The following is a 15,408-nucleotide window of genomic DNA, read 5'->3' on the forward strand; positions in this document are numbered from 1 at the left end:
ATAAGAAACCCAAGGAATCTGGACCAGAGTGTAGACCAAGAGAGCAGTAACCACACGTGTCTCCCCCAGATCACCTTGAATGCATTGAAAACTTTTAAATCCCCAGAATTAGTTCTGAAAATAGCAGTACAGAAAAAGTTTGAAGCTTGAGACAGACCCCCACCTCTACTTATGCACACACTGGGAACAGAGCAGAATGTGAACATAAAATTACAAATCAAGAAATAGGGTAGAAAAATGAATAAACAACAACAACAAAAATGTACCTGACAATAAATACTATTACGATGACAGGTAAGATCAAAACAGAAACACAGAAGAAAACAATGAAGTAAAAATAAGTACAAGCAAAGCATCCAAGAAAAATGTGAATTAGACACAAGTCCCCCAAAATTTCCCAAAAGAGCTAAAAATGATGGTCAAACTCAAAAGATTGGTAGAGGAAAAAATAGGTGAAAAATTAAAGGAAGAAAGTGATAAAAAGACAATTAATGACTTGATTAAAGAAAAACAAAAAATACTAAAGAAAATGATGCCTTAAAAAGCACAATTGATCAAATGAAAAAGAGGTACAAAGGGAAGGCTGGCCAGCAATTCCAGATGTTAAACTATTCTACAAAGTGGAAATCTTCAAAATAATCTGGTACCTGCTAAAACTAGAGTGACAGACCTGTTGAAAAATTAAGAATACATTACACAGTAGTAAATAAACATAGTTTGATAAACCCAAAGATCCAAGCTTTTGGGGTAAGAACTCAATATTTATCAAAAATTGCTGAGAAAACTAGAAAATAATATGGCAGAAACTAGGCATAGACCATTATCTCATGCAGTATACCAAGATAAAGTTAATATGCTTAAATAATTTAGACATAAAGAGAGATATAAATTGGGGAAGAAAGGAAAAAATGTGCCTGTCACATTTATAAGAAGAATTTATGTACAAAAAATGGACAGAGAGAATCATGAGAAGTAAAATGGAAAATATTGATTATATGAAATTAAAAGGCTTTAGCACAAACAAATCTAATGCAGCCAAAATTAGAAGAAAATAGAAAACTGGGGAAATTTTTCATCATTTCTTGATAAAGGCCTCATTTCTTAAATATGTAGGAAACTGATCCAAATTTATAAAAAATAAAGGTCATTCCTCAATTTCTATAGTCAAGGAAAAATTAGGACACTATTACACTGTTGGTAGAGTTGTGGACTACTCCAACCATTCTGAAGAAGAATTTGAAACTATAACCAAAGAGCTATACAACTGAGGATATTCTTTGACTAAGAAATAACACCATATAATTCAACTCTCTTTTTGGTGGCAAAGAATTGGAAATTGAGGGGATGCCCACCAATTTAGGAATGGCTGAACAGGTTGTGGTACATGATTGTGGTGGAGTACTATTTTGGTATAAGAAATAACAAGCAGGATGGTATTAGAAAAATCTGGGAAGACTTAGATGAATTCATGCAAAATGGACAAAGCAGAACCAGGAAAACTTTGTATACAATAACAACAATATTGTAAGGATGATCATCTGTGAAAGTCTTAGCTACTCTGATCAAGTCAATGATCCAAGTCAATTCCAAAGGACCTATGATGAAAAATACTATCCACTTGCAGAGAGAACTGATGAACTATGAATGCAGATTGATACATACACTTTTACTATGTTTTTGTTGTTTTATTTTGTTTGTGTTTTCTTTTGCAACATAGCTAATATAGAAATATGTTTTGCATGACCTCATATGCATAATCAAAATCAAATTACTTGCCTTCTCCCTAAGGGGTTAGGGCCAGTAAAGATGGAGAAAATTTATTATTCAAAACTGTAAAAGAAATTGGCAATTTTTTGGTTGTAATTGGGCAATATTTAATGACAAAATATATTTTTAAAATGAGACTAGTGTTCAAAGCATCACAAGTATGAAGAAGAATTAATTTAAAATAGCTGTTGGTTTTAGTAATTAATCACGAATTAGTCATTAGTTATAAACTGAATTTGGAGTTAAAGGAGATGGGTTAGAATTTTGCATTTACCAGATATGTGACCTTGGGAAAGTCCATTAATCTCTCTCAGCCTCACTTTCCTCATCTATAAAAAGGAGATTTGGAGTAGATGACATCTACATTTTCTTTCACCTCCAGTCTATGATCCTTTGATCCTGTAATTTCTGAGTTACTTGGTATAACTTACAGGAAAAGGAAGGGGACTAGGCACTAGAGTGTTAGGACTGGGATCCAGTTTGCAGGAGGAAATAAATGATGAAAAAATTGTGATACTTGCTTTGGACCCTTAGTTCATGGACTTTTATTGACAGGAAATCAAAGAATAGAAAAAAAACTCCTTTAGGGCAAAGATTATTTACACCTTTCTCTATAGCCTCTCTACTTAGCACATTGCCTGAAATATACTAGGTACTTCATAAATGCTTGTTGACAGTAGCTAGTAGGAAGAGAAAGGTCAAGTAAAGGACTGGAGAAGCTAGCAAACTCAACTGTTCTTCCTGAGATCAAAGGGAATAATTGCAAAATTTAAGGAGACTGTGAACACACACACACACACACACACACACACACACACACACACTCAGACACACAAACAGACATAGCAGAGGCAGAGGCGCCGTCATGCCCAGATTCTCACGCTAGATGGCAGTGGCGGGGCCCTTTCAGCTTAGGTTCCTTGTCCTATAAGGCTCTGCTTGGTTAAGTACAGTCGCATTTAGTTGGAGCTGCAGGGGAGAGAGAGAGAGTAGGGTGAGAAGGAGAGAAGAGGAGGAGGAGAAAAAGAGAGAGAGAGAGAGGGAGGGAGGGAGAGAGAGAGGAAGAGAGGAGGGTTTGTCTGTGTTTACACCAAGCACAGGCTACAAGCGCCAAACCCGGCCCCCTCCTCCTGCACTTGAGAAAAAAAGAAGAGTGCAGGCTGGTCGTGGGATCCAGGCGTCGTGTGGCAGGCAGCTTCATCTGTCCAGGATTCTCAGAGCCGTTAGATCTGAGAGAGAAGCAGAAAGGAAAATCAGAGAGAAAGCGAGAGAGAGAAAAACTGAGAGAGAGAGAGAGAGAGAGAGAGAGAGAGAGAGAGAGAGAGAGAGAGAAGGAGAAGAGACGAGACGGGAGAGAGAGTGCAGAAGCAAGCTGGTGCACGCGAGAGAGAATCGAGCGAGGGAACAACATGAGGACCTACTGGCTGCATAGTATCTGGATGCTGGGCTTCTTCCTGTCCCTGTTCTCCTTGCAAGGTATTTGGCGAATTCGCTCTTCTTTTCAAGCCTCCTTCTTTTCTTCCTCCTCTTCCTGGCCAGGGTATGGGTATGTGATGGATTAAAGAGCGCTCGGAATAGGGAAGTGTGTGCTTATTTACAACTCGCCCCCACTATCCTCTTCCCAGACTCGGTACCAAAGCGTTGGTCCTCCTGCGTTCCGTGGCGTGGGGCCGAATGCCTCACTTGCTGCAATATTGGTGTTTGTGTTTTTGGTGGTGTGGACTGGAAATGGTGTGTGTGATGGGGGAGCAGAGCTGGGGGTGATGGTGCGAGAGGTGGAAGGGATGGGGTTGTCTGCAGAGAGCTGGGATGGAGAGATGAGGGTTGTTCTAGTGGAAACTACGTCTCCGAAAGCACTGTGCTTAGCTGTTCGCTGGTCCCTGGTGCTGATTCCGCCGCATTCCTCGTCTTTCAGTGGAGAATTAGCATTAAGTTTAGGGGAAGACTGTGTATCCTTTCAGCACTTGGTACTTGCATCTCCCTGAAAAATAGAAAGATTTTGTCTACGAGATTGGCGGGGGTTGGTGGTGGGCAGGATGGCAGGCGGGGAAAAGAGGTTGAGAGGGAGTGGAAAATAAATAGCAATGATACCCACTGGGTAATAATCATTACTCGCTAAAAATGGTAAGATTTGTTTCAGGTTTGGAGAGCTAAATAGGAGAGCTGGCTTTAGTTTGAAACTGGTGTGGGTCATGTTTTTTTTTTTTCTTTTTCTCTTGAGATGATAGGAAATAGGGAGGCTAAGTGTATATACACATATCAACAGTGCTGGTATAGATTTCACTCTCAAACTCACATATAATACATAGTAATGTTTCCACTTGGAAATGCCCAACCCATAGAGAAGATCCATATATGCAAACTTACCATCCACATAGAGTCATTTTAATATTTTAAAATGTACATTACTCTTATAGTATGTCTGAACAGTCATGCACACTTAACCACTTGTACACTGTCACTCACTCTCTAACATTTTCATATTAATGGCATTCTGTCATGCTTATGTTTTCTGCCTTTCCGCTTTCTATCACATTTATCACACACTGATATGAAAATGTCCCTTTCTGACTTTCATTTGATGAGAGAGAGAGAGAGAGAGAGAGAGAGAGAGAGAGAGAGAGAGAGAGAGGAACATACAAATATTTCCTTTCAGGAACATTCAGCTGTGGATCACCAAACTGCCAACCCTGACTAGTGGTCTTCTCTGACAGCTGATTACTAGTGTTACATCTGTGGGTTTCATTTTACATGGCAGGGGGATGTTTTGAAAAGGCAGTGAGTTCCCTTCCTCAATGAAGGGAAGATGGGCTAATTGGCAGTTTCTGACTGAAACCATGTAACCAAAGATAGCTGGCACTCGAGTTACATTTTGAAATCCTGGTTCACTTTGGAAAGCGGGTGGACCTCACTCATCAGACAATTACAAGTTATGGATTTGAACAACTTCCTCTTTCATCTCAAAGCTCACTGACCCGTTATTTCTCAGTTGAAAGTTTTTTTTTCCTCTCTATTACGCAATCCTCCTGACTACCAAGCTTGCCTGAATGGAAAAATCCAGCCCCAACCCAACACTGCCTCCTTCCATGTTAACCCTTCACAATGGTGTTTATCTAGTAGCTGTCAGGAGAGTCTCTGTGCTTTCAAATTCCACTGGGTTCAGCTTTTCATTCAGAGACATTAGTATCATGGATATCATAGAAGTCAGGAAAGCTAATCCCCTCCCTCCTGCATCCTTTAACTTAATTCTAAAAAGAAAACAAACAAACAAAAAAACTTAACTGTTCAGATTAAGAGTGCCACAAGGCATCAGAAAGAACAATTGTTTTGAAAGGACTCTCACATTTGAAAACAAATTCTGTGACATGTATAGACTTTTGTCCACTTGAGTGAAGAGCTGTGCAGTGTAATGTGCTAATCATTTTATACCTTGAAATGTGAGAGATACCATTAAATGATGGTAGAGGTCTAATAAACATATCCAATGAGATTATTATTTTTCAAAAGATCTTCCAATTAAAAACACAAATGGAGAAGAAACTATGCTTTTTCAAAAAAAAATATAGTGGTAATTCTCTGTGATGGACCACTTCTGTAAAATAGCAGGCTTTTTTTTCTTTTTCTAGGGAGCACTACTCTTCTAGGACAAGAAGTTCTAAGTGATTGCTAAACATACCAGCTGCAATGGTTTCATAGGCCCCAGGGTTTTTGTCTGTGAGGTCTGGTTTGGTTTAACTCCATGTTAGGCTGGTTCCTTGCTATGCCATGACACATATTTAATTTGAGAGCAAAGCTGAACAAAGACAATATTAAATTGGTGTTATTGCCTAAAGTCATGCATTTTGAGGAGTGGAGAGTGTTGGGGTGGGTATATTGCTGCAAGGACCAAGGAGCTGGAGTTGTGCAGTGACTCAGGATGGCAGCAGACAGAAGGACAAGAAGGAAATGGTGCCACCAGCTGGTGCTGAAAAACACCTGAGGAGCTTACTTAAAATCAGAAGAGAACTCCTGCTTTCCATCATCACCAAGGCAGGGCTAGAGCTGGCTGCCTGGCAACAGAGTGCCCCCTACCCCTTCATTCACTCTCCTCAAGCTGATCCTTGTACCCTGAAACATTTCTGCAAAGTATTACTTACTAATAGAATTATGTTCATAATGTTTACTCTCTTGATTCCATTGATCTAAGATGTTATTGATGTGCATCTTAAACCAGATTTTACATGTATAAAGATGTTACCCAAGAGAAAGAAGGACATGTCAAGGATAAGGAAAAGAAAGGAAAGAGAGAAATGTATTTTGTGTCAATGCCACTCTAAAACATCTCCCCCCAATACTAATTGCTAGACTTGAGAGAGAGAGTATTATAGTATGTTAACATAAGTGGAATTCATATTAATATAATTAGGATAGCTATTTTGACCTTTACCTTAGCAATATTCTAAGGGTCTTTATCAAGTTTACTCTGTTATAATGCCTATCTTTATGTTTTATCTTTTCATGGAATAGGTAATACTTTTGCCTCAGAGATGTAAGTCTTTTCACAGATATAGAGACAATATTATAACCTCTGAAGACCTGAAGAAATGCAGGCAAAGAGAAACTTGCAATCAGTCCAAAGTTACAACCAGTTAGTATCAGAGGTAGGTTTTAAGCCTGAGTCTCTTTATAGGTACTTTTTTTTTAATCTAGTAGGTGCTATCTTAATAAAGTGCTTTGAGTTCCTTAGAGTAAAAGAATCATTGAATGTTCATGCTCCTCACATTGAACTCTTATTTTTATTGATGAAGAAACAGGCACAGGGAGACAACATTACCTGCCAAGCCAGTTAGGGGCAGAGCCAGGACCAGAATCCAGATCTTCTGAAACCTAGTGCATTGGTACCTACATCCTTTATATTAAATAAAGTATTATTCTGTGTAGTTTCAACTGCTAGCAAGCCAAGAGGAAAATGACTGACAATATCAGTTTGCTAGTTCAAGGTGAATGATAGGAAGCAAGGAAATAAAGAGGGACTGCTACCCCTTCCCTGCTCTCATTTTATTCTTAGTCTAGTCTGATGTGGCTGTTCCTTTGGCTAAGAGAATGCTTGGTCTCCTTGTCATCTGGCATCCTGCCCTCCTTTCTTATGTTTGAGACCAAAGCCAGAGACCTGCTCCTGATATCTCCTTTGGCTCTCTTCTCCCTTTGGCATCTGGGACATTAGTTATGTGCCCTTTGGGGTTTGGTGAAAAGATGAATCTTTTGCCATCTCCTGCCATTTTCTCCAGTTCATCTGAATATGTGAATTTCTGTCTATTGCTTGCAGTCATATTCTGGCTACCCAGAAGCTAAAAGACTAGTGTTGCTTCAAAGTCAGTAGAGAAAACCCCTTTAGGTGAAAGCCCAGTTTCGGCTGCTCAGTGAACATGAGAAATGCTTCTGATAGAATCTGGTCCCACTCCTGATACTCCCCTTTGGGAATGTACAGCTCAACTATTCCAGCTCTGCACTGGTCAAATTTCACTTTATCTGGCCTATCTTCCTCAACTTGTTTCCCAGCATTAACTGGCAGAAGGCATCTCTCCAAGAATATATGAGAGATCATCCTAAGAAGAGTGTATAATGAGGTTCCTTGAGCCATATTTCCTAGATGGGTAAATATTAGACATTTTAGAATATGTCTCCCACATAAGGTTAGTTGGATATATTTAGAGCATTACTACTACAACTATTGATACCAATTGCCCCATAATAGCTTATTTTCTAAGAGGCAGTAACTTGAGCCATCACTATCATCATTATTATCACCATTACCATCATCATCCCCATTACCACCACCACTACTACTACTACATCATCATCATCATCATCCTCATTATCATCATCATCATCATCATCATCATCTCTTATTTGTTAAATGATAATTTAATCAATGCACCATGCAACTACAAGGAATATATAGTATATATAGTTCTTCCATGAAGTCTTTGCATTCTAATTGGTAGAATCCATCCATCCATCCATCCATCCATCCATCCATCCATCCATCCATCCATCCATCCATCCATCTATCTATCTATCTATCTATCTATCTATCTATCTATCTATCTATCTATCTACTTATCTATCAGAAATGGTATTACAAAATTAACCATGAGAATAGCCTTTAAGATTTTAAAATTATTATTCTGATGGTTATTTTCTGGACTGAATAGTTACTTTTTAAGGATCAAATTTATTGTGCTCTACAGAGATGGAATGGACTTCAGAGGTCCATTCCCCTTCTTTTATAAAGAAGAAAATAGACCCATGGAGGTTAAGTGACTTGCCCTAGTCCACATAGATATTACTTGGCACAAGTAGAATTTTAAACTAGGTTGTCTACTTCAATAACCAGTGTTCTTTCCACTGCAACAATCAATTCAAGCATGCTATATTACATTTAGTAGTACTGCAGTAAAAGTCAAGATGCCTGGATTCTCATCCTTCTTCCAAAACAAATCATGTTCTTTTAGGTGTCCCTAACCCTCATGTTTCTCATCCACAAAACAGAGAAAATTATCCTCACTCTCCTGAACTCATATAATTGTTATGAAGATCTAATGCGTTCACATATGCCAAAGTTCTTTGTAAACTGAAAAGTACTGTAAGAAAGAAGATTGAAATGAATATTAATACTAAATGACCTGTGGTGTTGTTGGGGTTTTGGTCTTATTATTGTCATCATCATAACACTCTGGTACAGTAGAAGGAATATTAAACCTTGAGTCATACAGCTTGACTTTGCCATTTTTTACTTCTTTGACCTAGGGCAAATCATTTTGCATCTCTATTTCGTCTGCTGAAAAGTGAGAGAGTTGGACTAACTTATCTCTAAGGTTCTTTCCTCTACTAAATCTATGATCCTATCATAAATAATGGAATTTACTTCCTTTGTATGTTCTATAGAGAATTTATTCATCTAAAAGGATCTAGTTTAATAAAGAAGTAGAAAAAAGGAATCCATGATCCCTAAACATCTTGTACAGTGAAATTTGAAAACCATAAAAAATGCTGTAGAAATGAAATTTTATTTCATTATTACACAGATTTGGAACTACATCTATAATATACTCTTACATTGTATAAAATGGGCAGAAATATTGCTCTCTAAGATTTCAAGTACAATACTTTATTACCAAAGATGAAAGAGCAAAATATTTTGGTATTCTTCATTAATGTTAGTTATGAGAACTTACTACAGAAATATACAAGAGGTTGTTGTAATTAACAAGATACATTACCAGCAGCAGTCCCCTTTCTATTTGCAAATTATGTATTTGATCAAACAATCACTTAATAATTCTTTCTAAATAAGAGGTTCCAAAGAAAGGCCAAAGGTGATGAGCTGTACAAGAATTTTGAGTAAGAGAAAAAGGTCATGGGATCATAGATAGAGAGTTGGAAAGGTGATAGTTATACATCCACCCTACTCAGATACACTGGGAAACAGGGACACATTTTTGTGGTTTATTTCATACTCACAGACCTTTGGAAAATCTTTGAGATATGTTTCCTATTGCAGTATAAGGGGCACTATATAGTGCCTGGTACATAGTAGGTACTTCATAAGTGCTTCTCAACTTGAGTTGATTTATACTGCCCTAATTAAGGTTCCAGTACAGAAGGAATCTGGGCTTTCCTCTCCCACATCAGTACTCTCCTCCAGGGTCTTGATTCTGTTCCTAGGTCTGATAATAATTAATAGAGTGACCTTGAGTAAATAATTTCACTCCTCTAAATGTCCACTTCCTTATCAGTAAAATGAAGGTATTGGATTAAATTTTCTTTGAAGTCCCTTTAACTTATAACTTTAAGATATTGTATTCTTGGAAATCATATTTAATGGAACATGTCAGCACACAGAGTGAAAATTTGATTTAGCATTTTTACTCATGAAATGAATTTTCCTTATTTCATATTGCTTCTTGACTCACACGTATTTTGTAAGATAAATAAAGGAAAATTTTTTCTCTCATAATCCTAATGCTACTCTCTTTTTCTACTTTAGAAGGCAAGTCTTCTTTGCTAAAAAACCCAGTGCGGTATGGTGAGAGAAATGGACTGAGAGTCATGATATCTGTCTTTGAGTCTCTTTTCTGCCATTTACCACCTATGGCACTTTGTACAAATCATTTAACCTCTTTGGGTCTCAATTTCCCTATCTGTAAGTTGAGGATACCAATTTCAGTCCTACCTACCTAATGATATTCATAGGCAGAGTTGAAAGGAAAATAATGATAATCTCTTCATTTTGAAGATGAGAAAACAGGGATCCAGAGTGGTGAAATCACTTAACTGGGTTTAAATAAGTATCAGAGTCTTCATTTGGATCCTGGTCCTGTGATTCCAAATCTCATCTTGTATCCCCTATAAAACAGTCCCTCCAGGTAAGGAAATTTGAAATGTAACATTGTTGATTATGATAGCTGATACAATTACAACTACACTTTGGGAATTCTACAAATAAACTAGAGTGGGGGACACTGAAGCATCAGAAATAGAACTGTTGCCCTGAAGTGCCAAGAAAAAATATTTTTAAAAACTAACACCTATGCAAGATATCACCATATCAAATACAATCTCCAAATTTCATGTAATAAAAACCTTCAAAATATAAAGACATAATGGAAAAATTAAATACATGAGACTCATCTTATCTCCTTTATTCTGTTTGCTATTGGAGTTGTTCAAATGATACTTTAATGAATCTACAGAAGAAGAAAAAAGCAGTCATTTATCCAATTATATAGTAGGATAGCAAATAATAAATATGTAAAAATAATAAAATATCAACTTCTTAAACTATTTCTGTCTAAACCCCATCAAAATATAAAAAAAAAAAAACAAAGATGGCAAAAAATAACAACACTAATATCACCATGATGCATATCAGGAAAATTACATATCCCTGGAAATATCAGCAGCAACAATACATTACATTTGTATAGCAATCTATAAATTTCTTCCCCATTAACCTCATTTGATCTTCATAACAACTCTCTGAGGTAAGAAGGAGAGGGGTTATTGTTTTTGAAGAGCACATTAAATGATACAAGTAAAGCATTTTGAAACACTAAAATGCATTATAAATATTAGCCTTGCTTTGAGAAGCTAATTGAGTAATATGAACTGAATGTCAGGGTTCCCAATTCTCAGTTACGCTACTAACATCTCACAGCTGTATGTTATTTAATCTCATTGCTCCTAAGTTTCTCATCTGTCAAATGGAAATAATACTACCTGCCTTATCTACCTCACAGAACCATTGGGATTATTTTCCAAATTTTAAAACTCAAAATATCTAGAAATTATTACTATTATTATCTTTGCACCTGCAAACATAACACAACAATAATAATGACCAAGAAACCAAACAAACGATGGCTAAAGAAAGAAGCAGTTGCCTGTCTTTGCCTGGAGAACTCATACTCGAGAAGCCCTAATCTTCTTATTTCCCTTGAGCTGACTGTTGATCTTCCAGTACACCTGATACCCTATGGTAAAGTACTAATACTAACTTAAGGCTTCACCAGCTCCCTAATCCTTTTTTCCCCAGGTCAGGGATCCCTAAACTCCAACAGGAAATCTTGAACTGTAGGGTAAATACCCCTTTCTAGTCATTTGAAAATTGCTCACCCTCTTTGTATCTTTCTCACAAACATATATAAACACCTGACTTACAGTATTTTTTTAGTTTGAAGCTGTAAAGGATTTCTGAGAAAAAAGACCTAGACTCTAATCAACTTTACCAGTATTTGTTGTATAAATTGCTATTCTTTACTAAATGGGGACAAAATTGTTAAATTGATTAATTTTTTTCAAGGATACCAGAGTGCTTTTCCTCATGTAAATTTCTTCTCCTTTTTCTTTTACATTGAAAAGTTTATAATAAAACATCAAAGATATGGATACTATAAAAATGCCTTTTGCTTCACTGTATCATCCTCTCACATTTAAGATAAAATGTAGAAACACAGAAAGAAAAATAAACTTAGTTTTGAAATTGGAATAAGTATACCCCTCTTCAGGGGAAGAATATCACACTGAGAGAATGATTATCTGGTTCAGTAAAAATGGTCTTATTTTCCCCCTCTTCATAACAGATTTCACAATTCTCTGGATATGAATGAGAGAAGTGTCTCCACTATCTTCCTGAATTTCCCTCTTTATGCAAGTAGGAGCAAAAAGAAGTAATTGGAATTTTTGTGTTTGTTTATTGGACAATGGACTCCCAGCAGAAGGGGTTTGCTCTTCCAATTTAATTGCAGTTTAATTCAAGTATTTTGGTTTGGTATTTAAAAATCTCTGATCCAGGAAAAGAAAGATTAGGCAGCTGTTGCAGTGATTTAGTATTTTCTCTACAGGGTTTGAGGTGCACTGAAAAAAAGTGTCATGACAAGGTTGCTCCCGAAAAGTGCTTCTCTGATGAAGTATCAGAGAAACTGTTTGGTTGGTCATATATCAGAAAAACTACATGAGCGGCAATTAGAACTGAGCAGAAAATAAATTCAAATCAGTTAAAAATATTTTAAGTACTTTCTATATACACAGTACTCCTCTAAAGACACTAGAGGAGATTCCAAGATTAATGTGGTTTCCCAACAAGCTTACAGTATGCTAGTGGGGGAAAGATGGTAAAAATAAATTTGATAAAAGGGATGGAGCATGATCAATTTCAATGGGAGATCTAAACAAATCATTCCATGAGGAAGAGTGAACTTTCACTTGAAAGGGGGCAGACATTCTGGGAAGAATCAAGAAAATGTTGTAATTGGTTGGACCTTGAAGGAAGAGAGGATCTTCAGTACCTGACATTTGGAGGGAGTCTATTTCAGGTTTTAAAGACAAAATCAAGATTGTGGAGACTGAAAGAGGTTAGGATAGAAAGGGAATATTGAAAGTAGTTCAAATTGTTGGGATACAGTATACATAAAAGGGATTGTTTTCAGAAGACCTCGAATGACAAGATCAGAAGTTTATGACTTATTCAAAAAGCAATGAGAACTCACTGAAGGTTTCAGAGTAGTAGAATGATATAATCAGAATGGCACATGGCAACAATTATACGACAGCTTTGTGAATCATAGATCTGAGAGACGATAGACTGAAAAAAATCATCTAGGGATGCTATGTCAGTCAATTTACAAGTATATTTTAAGTGTCTCCTATGCACTAGGAACTATGCTGTGTGCTGAGAATACAAAAAAAAAATTAAAACAGTCCCTGACCTCAAGGAGATTACATATATAATTATGTTTTATTTTTTAAAATTAATAAGCATGAATTTTCTTTCCCTGGAACTTCACCCGCTCCAATGAAAAATAAAACAAAACTCTGGTATAAATATTCATAATCATATGAAACAAATTCCCATATTGTCCATGTCCAAAAATCTAAGTCTCATTCTGCAAATTGAGCCCCTCCCCTCTATCTCTTAAGAAGTAAGTCTTCCTCGTCGCTAATCTTGAATCATAGTTGGTTATCATGTTGATCAGAGTTCTTAAGGTTTTTAAAGTGATCTTACTTACAGTGTTGTTGTTATTGTATAAATTATTCTCCCGGTTCTATTCATTTCATTTTGTGTTACTTCATATGGGTCTTCTTAGGTCTCTGAAACTTTTGTTTTATTAAAGACAGTCTGTAATTATATAGGTCTATACAAAACGACGCAAGCAAAGCAAATACAAAATAATTTTGTGTATCTGGGGATAGATTAGTACTTTATAATGGCTTCTTGTTAGGATGAATGAAATGTCAATAGAAAGGAGGAGGAAGACAAGAAAAAATAAGGAGGCAGTGTCAAAAATATTTGGAAAGTGACTGGATGTGGAAATTGAAAAAGAGGGAAGAACTCAAGATAAATACTTGATTTTAAGCATGAATTAGTAAGAAGATTGTGGTGCCATAAACAGACAAACGAAAGTCAGAGGAACAAATTTTTCTTTTTGAAAAGACAAAACTTTTAATGCCTTTGTAAATGTTTGCCTCATGTGATAAAGAGAAAGCTAATTCTCACTGATCATCTTGGCAGCCTTTGAACCTATCACATTGTTACACATAGTAAGCATTCAATAAATATTTCTTGTGGTTGAATTAAGTTGGGTTGATAGCTTGTTCTTATCTCAGGAATATGAATATCCAAGTTGAAGGTTAGTAATAACTTTGGATATGTCATTAAAAGTATAATTACTTTGCATCTCCATTAAACTAGAATTCAGGTGCACCAGAGGTAGAATAGTAGATTGCATTAGAGTCATAACATTATCCTATCACAGATTTAGAGTTAGAAGGGAACTTAGAGGGGATTAGTGAAGATGGATTTATTTTTCTTTCTGTCATTTGTGCATTCTAAATAAGGACAGAATTTTAACCATTTCAGATAGTGGGAAGGATAAAATGAATCATTAAATGGGTTGAATTTGCAGAGGCATATAATTGTAGGTGGAAGTTTAATGGTATGTCAATTTAAAGGTTATCATTACTTTTAATTTTCTTAACTCTGGATAAGAAACTTAACCTCTCTGTTCCTCAGTATTCTTACCTGCCCAATAGGTATCAGCAGACTATGTTGATCTCTAAGATCCCTCTGAGCTCCAAAAATTAATTCCAGCACTCTGATTGACAGAAAAGCCAGTTTTAGTTGGTGGTAAGTCTGAAATAAAGTACATTTTAAGGGAAATGCAATTTTATTATTTTCAAATGCATACAGTTAAAACTGATAATAAAGTATTTAGAAGCCAACATATTATATGATCTACTTTATTAAGTAGATAAAACTCACTTGTAATCAGAAGCTTCATTTACATATAAGTAATGTACAAAGATGAAAGTTCCATGGAGGCAAGAATAAAGATTTATCTAAACTTTGTATCTTCCCCCAGTGCATTCTGAACACAATAGATGCTTAGCAAATGGGTGTTGAATCAAGTTGATGCAATGAAGTTACTGAAAATAATGTGCTCTCCTAAATAGATGAGAAGTACACTTTCCAAAATGCTTATGCCATTAGTTATTTCGATTAATTTAATTAAGTTACTCCTTTGGAGAGTAGTACTAGAAGGCTTCACGGTGGAGACAAGATTTGAGTTCTTCTTTGATAATAGGGAAGATTAGTATAGGAAGAAAAGGGAGGAGAACACATTGCTGATGGAGGGAACTGAATGACCAAAAACTTAGAGGGAAGATTAAACATACTTTGTTGTTGTTGTTATTGTTGTTGTGTTTGTCCTGTTCTTGAAGAGGACTATGACATCATAAAAATGATGACATGACTTGCACTTGACTTTGTTTTGAGTGAGAGAGTGCTGTGCAAGGTGACTAGCCTCACTTTCTCCTCCTGAGTCATCTCGGTCCAGTGATCATATTTTTAGCGTGCTATATAGTTGTCAGGTGAACACAGAGAAAGAACTAACAGGACCAGAGTGAAGGGTTAATACTAGGGAGTAATGGGAGATAGTCCAGAAAGATTTATAAAGATTATGTCATTTACATATCGCATTGAAGAGTTCATAACTTGATCTGATAAATACCAGAGAATCAATGAAAATTTAGGCATGAGAAGATGTTTGCTTCTTGTAAAGATCCATTTCATACTGACATTCTAGGTAGGAATGCAAAGAT

At 36.3% G+C, this 15,408-nt stretch overlaps 1 long non-coding RNA gene across 1 annotated transcript in view; it reads left to right on the forward strand.

The window, feature by feature from the left end:
* Positions 1 to 2,709: 2,709 nt before the first annotated feature.
* Positions 2,710 to 15,408, forward strand: part of LOC140506600 (uncharacterized) — a 392,715-nt gene continuing 380,016 nt past the window's right edge. The window contains exon 1 of the long non-coding RNA XR_011967994.1: positions 2,710 to 3,243. This is a non-coding gene — a long non-coding RNA (uncharacterized lncRNA). The remainder of the gene's footprint in view (positions 3,244 to 15,408) is intronic.

The sequence above is a fragment of the Notamacropus eugenii genome, chromosome 5 (assembly GCF_028372415.1).
Source record: "Notamacropus eugenii isolate mMacEug1 chromosome 5, mMacEug1.pri_v2, whole genome shotgun sequence".
NCBI lineage: Eukaryota > Metazoa > Chordata > Mammalia > Diprotodontia > Macropodidae > Notamacropus > Notamacropus eugenii.